Raw genomic sequence first — 9,051 nt, forward strand, 5'->3', positions numbered from 1 at the left:
AGAGTGTGACCAGAATTGGCTGACAGCATTGATTGCCATCCAGTTACAATACTCCTTGCAGTAATTCACTTTCACGTGTTTGGGACTGAGTTTTTTCACACAGTTTCATTCCCCCAAATAGTCTTTTTCATCACTCTTCTATTACTGTTATTTACTGCTTTAAGCATGGACTGATGTATTTATCCAGACGTGTTTTTTGCCCAGGGAAAGAAAATTTTGGGGCTTGCATGATGCCAGGTGTAAGTATAGGAGCCTAAGAACTGTGGTAGCAGATCAGGTTTGCTTTCCACCCTGCTTTTTATTTCCATGTCTTTATCTGTGCCAGATGTATCCAAGCAGAAAGGAAACGTATGCTTAAGCCAAGTATAAGTAAAACTTGCATGGGATGTTTTTGAGGGACAAGACCATTGGAAAGTGGTACTTTTCTCATTTCTGAAGTTCATGTATGGTGAGTAGTTAGTTAAAGATGACTGAATTTTGGGAAGTGAAGCATACATTTTGTATATAGCCTTTATGAAGACCGATGGTAGTAATGTGTTGGATACACACAGTATAGCAAGCATGTTGAAGGGTTTTAATTCCTTTGCCATTAAAGATGGGGGAGAATGAAGAAGGTGTAATAATAAACCCTCAATAACTCTGCAACTTTGTGAAAAAAGTGTTCCATCAATGTGGTCACTTTCCATACTCACTCCATCATCAGCCATGTAGTCTGCCCTGCCAAACCAGAAATATCAACTACTCTCATATATAGAAATGAGAACAGGTTTTAGATGGTCATAAGCACAGTTAGCCTTAGTAGAAATAATCTCTTACATTATTGCTCATACAGATCTCTTTCCTGTAGAACTTCTGACTAGTGTAGGCATAACAGTAATTTTAGAGTTTTGTGTGGGAAATTACTTGGCCCAGTTTGGTATGTAAAACACAAGATTGACCTTTGTGGGAAGGTAAATGCCTGCACTTACTGAAGTGAAGGGGTTTGATGCAGCAAGAGACTTAATCCACGCAAAAGCACAGCAAAGTAACGACATCCTATATTCATTAGGAGAAAAGCTAGGTGAATTTAGGGGAAATCTGAATCAGTGGCATCACTTTCTTTTATGCTTAGTTGCAGCTTTAATGATTTTCAAAGAAAAAAAAAGTTGTAGACATGTTTGGGCAGAACAAATAAGAACAATAAGAACAATACTGTAAACAAAGACAGCACTATTAGAACCACAACTGAAATATGGTCACAGAGTAAGTCCCTACCATTTGCCTCATGACCAGAATCCCAGGACAGCACAGACATTGGGACATTGTGATTTCTCTTCTCATCTTTGCAAGCTTGGGTATAGCTAGCAAATTCCCAATAAGGCCTACTGTGCCCAGGTATTTTATGTGCATTGTGGTGCCCAGACCAATGAGACCAAGGAACACAGCTCTTGGGGCTGTGTCTCAGCCTTTGCCATCAGTAATGGCATGTACCCTGTGTCTTTGAGTGAAACAGGAAAATGAAGGTAGGCTATGCCAGCAGAATGACCAAGTACTAGTGGGGCTGGCTGCTGTCTGCAAGGTATGAGTTCCCCCTGTTTATGTGTAGTGGTTTATTGTAATGTGAGAGTCTCTTACAGAAATAGAGACCTGCTCAGAGAACTGTTCACTGTAGCGCTTTACAGTAAGGGATGGCAGGGGATTGTGAGGTAAACTACAAAGGAAAATACAATTAAATGTGTTCACTATCTATTGAAAAGAAAAAGGAATTTATTTATCTATCTGTAGTCTTCTTTAGTATTTTTTAGACAAATGAAGCAGCTCATATTTTTCATTTCTGCACATATTAATTCCTGTTGTATAGTCAAATGACTATCCACACCACCTTCAGCAGGATTGCTTGTGTAAGTGCTGTTTATCATGACATGCCAATGGCATACCAAACTGAGTTTAAGCTGACATTTAAGAAGTGATAAGCCAAAAGACCATAAAAAAGAAACTGTTTTTACATTAGAAAACTTCCTGTTGCTTATAAATGCAAAGAATTAACTCTATTGATTAACTCAGCTTTTAGAACAACCTAATTAGAACAGCTCCCGATAAGGAAACAGGGATTAATGACTGTTTATTGGAATTCAAATACAGTGAAAAAGAACTAAACACCAGCTGTGAACTCAAGGTAAAACATTCAATTTGTGAATTACAATCAACATTGCTCAAAAAACTCTTTTGCAACTACAGAGCTGCTTAGCACAGGAAGCGAAGGGAGGCCGCAGGAGCTGCTGTTTTCTCCTGTTTATATAATGTTATTAATGTTGATGGCTTTTCTCCAGCAAATGTTTCACATAAATCATGTTTCATCACTGTGACGGAGTGATGGCACAAAGGAATATTACAGATGCCCTGTGATCTACCTAAAGCTAATTGCTTGCCTAGGTTTCATTAGTTTTCAACTGACAGGAAAAAAAAAAGCTGAAACATAAATTTATGTTCTGATGTGCGCTTCTCAGATAGGGGTTAAGATTTTCAAATCTCCCTCTCCTGCACTTACCCATTCCATATCTCTGTAATGCCCTTTTTCTATTCTAATTGCTTCTGTCTGTTCCCATGTGTAGAGCTGTTTGACACATCTAACTCCCATCATTTCCATCTTTGTGTTGCAGCTGCTGTCTATCTGTTGATACCACCCTTTCCTTCTCCCTTCCAAATCCATTCTATCTTCTGAGTTGTATGATTGCTGGAACTTTCTGTACCCATTCAGGACTGTCACAGTTTTTTATTTACTTCAGTACTCTGATTTTTAACTCTTGTCTAATACAGTGTTTCTGGATTTACAGACCTTATGTTTTGTTTCTTTGTTTTCCAGAAGGACACATTTCAAATGATACTATTTGAAAAAATCAGGAAAGACCTACCTAGCGCGTCTCTAGATTGTTATTCCAGGTCTCAGCTGCTGCTGGTAGGTTCCTGTGCTTTGGTTTGTCACAAGGGAACCTCCCTGCCTGTGGCACACAGAGGTTGCAGATGTGCATCTGTGTGTTTCTCAGGGCTCTCACAGAAAAACTTCCAGAGTGACAGCTAAGTGGAATCCACCAGAGCCTACATAAAACCGTAAGCCTGGGTAGCTCTTAAACTACCAGAAAGGAGCAGTTTGCTTTTCCTTGGCACCTGCTCCTGCTGCACTCCAGCAGTCCTGCGTGGCAGGCCAGAATCCATTCACCACGGTGTGCTGCTGCCAGCATGTGTTGTGGATCATGGCATTCCCAGCACTTCTGGCTGCTGTTGGCACTGTCAGGCCTGCTGGTCTCCTCACATGCTTTCAACTGTTTTATTGTAATTCCTCCTCACATCCCGTTTGTTGCCTGCTATTTTTCTGCTGTTGCAGCTGTTTTTTCCATTCTTTCCAGTCCACCCAGTTTTGCAGTCCAGCTGTCCCTCCCAGCTGCCATAGACTCCACCATCTCCCAGATTCCACCCTTTCTGCTGCTGCAGGGGCATCACCCACAGCTTCACTCTCCCTCTGCAGGAAATAACTATCATTCCTGCTGTACTGCACACCATGGCTATTGGGGGACATTAGTTAAATAACTGAATTGTCTTGAGACTGAGCACGATGTAAGGATTACAGCATGATTGTATTTTTTCTGAGCAATCAACTTTATGTAATGGGAAACTCCATCCAAAGCTGGATCTAGGAAAAAGCTGTGTCAGAGTTTTAAGTACATAATGTTACTCTGATCTAGTGCAGCACTATGCAGGAACTTCACACTTCTGTGAAACAGTCCCTCAAAAGGGAAAATTTGGCCCAGGAATATTGTGCCTGGATGGTAATCTCTCTTGAGAAATCAGCTTCCTTTTCTGCTGATTACAAACTCTTGCATTCTGAGACTCACATTACTGTTTCTGGAAGAAAATCCATGACCCCAGATAATTAATTTGCTTTAACAGTCAACAGGAAAATGGAACTGCCATTTATCTTTCAGCTTGACTTTGTGTACAGACTTAAGCAATTATATCTCCATCTTTTAGTTAATTTTATCTGCTACAGACTCAGTTAAATTTGCTTGCAGATTTCAGTTATTTCCTGAAAATCTGCAGGATATGAGCAATTGCTGTTTATATATTAATCACTGAAATGTTTTATCCTGACTTCCTAAGGAAATAAAGCTTACATGAGCAATCCATATGTTTGTGTGAATATTCTTTATCTGTTTTTACATTCTGCGCTGTCTCTATAGAATGGACTAATTTCAACCTAACCGAAAAAAAAAAAAGTTGTTATTTTAGAGATTAATTGTGTACTTATTAGATTCTTTCCTGCTGCTAATAGTTTTGGATATTTTTCTCCCTTTCACTGAGGAGAAGATTGCAGTATGAACCTTCCATGTATCAGACTCAAGGAAATCTATTCAAAAGCCATGAGTACCCAAACCATAAAAAAAATCTTCTGCTGATGAACATAATTTATGCCCAAGGAACCAACATAAGCAGTTCTGGTGCTCATAGAACGTCCAAGTTTGTTTGCTTGATTTTCTTGCCATCCTGGATACTGAACTATATGGCAGTAAGTAGGAAAGTGATTATCTTAATGATTACTTAAACATTTTAAGTAAAATTTGACACTTCAAATGCCTTTAACTATTTATCTGTAATGAAAGACATTTTCTGCCTTTTTCTTTTCAGATTTATACAAGTATTTTTTCCATGAGCCCAGGACATGCTTGTGCCTGGAATTGGGTCATATCTACTAGTTTCCACAAAGAAATGCTATAAATTTCTGGTATGCCATGAGTGGCACAGAAGAATGTGGATTATGACACCATCTATACCCTGTGCTGATCAGAAGATGTGTCCTCTGAGAATTGAGGTCTGCAGATAGAGCAGGTAAAAAAATAAAAGAGCTGAACAGTCTTGTGCTCAGAGCACACATCTAGGAGATGACAATACAATTGTATTACTCTCCACTCAAATTTGTGCTCTTGTAGCCTTCTTTGTCACTGAGGGAAATTCACAGAAGTTGCAAGTGGCAGCAGGGGAAGGAAATAACTGAGAAATTTGCCAGAATAATGGCATTATGACTGACTGAAGTAGCACAGCTGACCCAGGGGAGGATGCAGACTTTGAGGGCAGGCATGAATCTTCACTGCCTCTGGGCTTACACTGTCAGATACCTGAGTATAATCCAGGAATCACCTCTTTCATGGTTTCAAGAGCTGTGCAGAGACTGAGGCACTCGAGAAACTGGAGCTCAGACTCAGAGGAGTTACAGGAAGGACAGGCCTTCTGACAGAAGGCAAATACCCTAACTTCTTACCAGGGAGAGAAGATGTACTGCAATTTAGCATAGGAATGAGTCTACCTCTTTGGTTTGATAATGTAAAGCAAAACTTCGGGGGAAAAAGGGAGAACAACCGAGTTCCTTGAAATTTTATTACCATATGTATTCAAGGTGGTAATAACATTGTAGCTGTGATACTTTCCATGATACAGCAAATGGTCTTTCTGGGGAAGCTAACTTTTATGATAATTATTTTATTAAGATGTATACAATTGATGAAAATACAACTTGGAGAGCACAGAAGTTCCTCTCCAACTGTCCTATTGACTTCTGTTGTCTGATTTTTTAAACTTCCACATGATCTAAATGTACCTATTTTAGAAGTATAGCTTAGCTTACAAATGAACTAATCCTATTCCTTACTGGCTTGCATCAGCATACTTTAAGGCTGTTATGGTTTATTATTTTTGTTCTGAAATGTAAATTCATGGTCCCACATGTGGTGAGCCCTGTCATGTTAGTTCCTACAGAAATACAGAATAAATGGTGATGACAGGCTAAGTTAATACCTAATTTGTTTTTCATCTCATGCATTGGAGGGGTAACCTTACCATATTTTTTACATGAGTTCTAAAGGTTTGCAATCAGCATATACCATAATGATGTAAGAAGTTGCCTCATTTTTGCATATATGCAAAAATCCCTAATATCAGCATCTACAAGGTTATTTGAAAATGCACTGTGAAAGCAGATGAGGCAGTAAGTGCCATTGCAGTCCATTTTAGAAGGATTGTTTTTCTTCCAAGTTCTCAAACATCTCCATTATTCTGATACATTTCTTTCCAAAAGAAAAGTCTAAATCTTAAGCCTTCAATATTTTTTTAGTGCATGTGGAGAGTTTGTTTCTCTATGTGACAGTATTATATTTCAATAAAATATGAAAACAATTACACAGTCACAGTCACTTTGGACTTTACTGGCATAATAATAGTTGCAATGAACAGCCTAGTTTCAGAGTAGCAAATGACAGGAATGCCACAGTTTTTCTAACATGAAGGGAAGATCTTACAAACAAAAGTGTTAATTTTGAGGAAGAGGCTCTAATTTAGAAATTTTTCACCTCTCATTTTCATGAATCTTGCAGAACTGTCTGGTCTTTTATATTTGCATGTTATATCTATTAAATATTTTTGTATCCCAGAAGTTATAAGAAATAAGGGCTTTACCAGAAAAAAAAGTTACTTTGCAGGAGGCCACAAGCTGATTTTACAGAAACTCTGAGCTAATGTGGCAAGGGAATGTATTTTTTAAAGGGAAAAACTCCTCATTGATAATTATCTGTCAATAATCTATACGGGAATTACTAAAATCACTGCAATTTTTTATATCAATGCAATTTGAAAACAGAGCTAGTATTTTTTTTCTTTTAATAAAAATCCTATATTCCACTTAGTTACAACCTCAGATCTTCTTGGCTCTTCTATGTGTCTGCCCTTAAAGATTAGTGCAAACACTTGGGAATGCAGTTTACTGGGGATTCCTCAATGAAACAGTTTTTTAGCTGTAAAATACTCTGTATAAATGAATATGCTTGCAAGAACCTAAGTGCTTCAACAGGGCTTTTACTGAAAGGCAATACTCTAGAGAGTGAGAGCATAATAGGTAATAGCCTTGTGGTCAGGAAACTCCTGGGAGTTAAGCAACAAATTCACAAGTGTCTTCTGTCTGATTTAGGTTGGTCCTGAGATTTTTTCCTTCTTGATCTGCCTAGTATGAGAGAAATCACTCTGGAGCTAGTCCAATATTCTGTCTGGTTATGATTCTGGGTACTCAGCTTCACAGCTTTGCTGCAGAGAATTTGAACAAAATACACAAATACCGAAAGTCATAATCCATCTCTAGAAAAAACACTGTAGGGTTGATTTCCTGGTGTCTGGAGCATATTTCTAGGACAGCAGGAAATGGCAGACCTGCAGACTGAATCTGAGCCTTTCATATCCCAGGCAAATTCCTCTTACTGCCAGGCTATTACTTGTGCATCCATAAAATTGCAAGTGCTTAGTGATATTTAATAAAGACAAGGAACATTTAAGAAACCTTAAAAAAATTTACAGGATAAAAAAGCCCCTTAAAAAAATTTACAGGATAAAAAAGACCTGATACTGAATATCTTTCATCAATAGGGAACAGATTTAATTTAAAAAGTCTTATGAATTATTAAAAACTCATTTCAGTTTGACTGTGATTATATTCTGATAGAATTAACATTAAGAATTACTTTTGTTAGCAGTGAAATCTGGTACTCCATGATTGACAGTGTTCTCTACAAGAAAGGGAGAATCTTTCTTGAAAAAACTGACAGAAAGTGTGAAGAACTAACTTCATATATCTTCCAAGACAATGTTTTACAAATTTTTGAGAAAAATGCAGTGGCTCCTAGATTCTGTGCCTAAGGCATAATGTTAAAACAATCAGGTCACACTATGTTGTAATTCAGTAACAACTGCTAATAGCAGTTGTAAGAGATGAATATTTGGTGATGATAGAAAGAGGTCTTAATTTTTTTTTTTTATTGTGTATGTCTACCTTTCTTTACTGCAATTATGTCTGGGCTGTTTTTCCATTTTGAGGCTAAATGCAAATTCAGATTATAAATGATTCCTTCTAAAGAATACTTACTGGATAAAGAAAAGCTTAAAACAGTATGTCTTAGCAGTTATTTTCTTTTGTAAACAGGATCAACTCAAACCGTGCTGCCAGACGATAATGATTAATGGTTCAAAACACTATAGATCTGCATTATGTAATGCATCTCATATCCTTGAAATGAGGATTGTAATTTGTCATTGTTGTCTAGAGCTAAAATTACAACAGGTAATTTGCAAGAATAGATTGTAGTGTTTTATAATTGCTTTTTAAAATTCATATGGTCTTATATTTGAATAAATATTAGATCTCAGAGCAATGCATTAGTTTTCTGTGTAGTGACGTGCAATGGCTGGAAAATCAATTACACCTTTTTTTTAGCTAAAATGACCTTTATCCTATTTCTCATATGGTGTGGTACCCTATAGGTAGTACCAGTATACAAGCACAGTTCTCCCACCAAGAAGTATTCATCTTCTACTTTTATTTCCTTATCTCTACTCAGCCATGTGACCAGCAGGTTTCACAGCTAACCCTTCAGGTTGGAGCACATTCTGACTGTTCAGGGGAATTATTTTTAGTCTCTTGTCAACCCTTACAGGGGTCTGTTTTCTCATGGACCCTCCCCAGCACCCCTCCTTGCCACGGCTGCATGCCCCTCTTTCACACAATGGCCTTGGCTCCTACCAGATAACATGGTTTTTTGTAGGCTGTAGAGTTCATTAAAAGGCACATGATAATTCATACTAAAAGAATTTCTCTCTCTGAGCCTGTCTGTACTCAATCACAGAATTGCAAAAAAAAAAAAAGTTATGTAAGAGATGCCAGATAGAAAAACCTGCTTCACAGCAGTTTGTTTGTTTGGGGTGTTGTTATTGTTGTTGTGGGAATGCAATAAGAAACCAACATTTTGTGTTGTGATATGGTCAAATGTGCTGTAATTGTCTGAATGGGAAATTCCATTAAATCACTGACTTGTGGTTCTGGAATTGCTCAGTGACCTCAACTACTGGAGGACAGCTGTAGCCTGCCTTCTTTATTTACTGATGCTGGCTCATAAATGTATCTTGCTAGCTTGGACAACAGAGACAGGTCCCTTGTGGTCCACTTTGTTGAACTTGACTGAGGAATGTCTGCCCCTGCAAAGAAAA

This window comes from Molothrus ater, chromosome 5 (assembly GCF_012460135.2).
Source record: "Molothrus ater isolate BHLD 08-10-18 breed brown headed cowbird chromosome 5, BPBGC_Mater_1.1, whole genome shotgun sequence".
NCBI lineage: Eukaryota > Metazoa > Chordata > Aves > Passeriformes > Icteridae > Molothrus > Molothrus ater.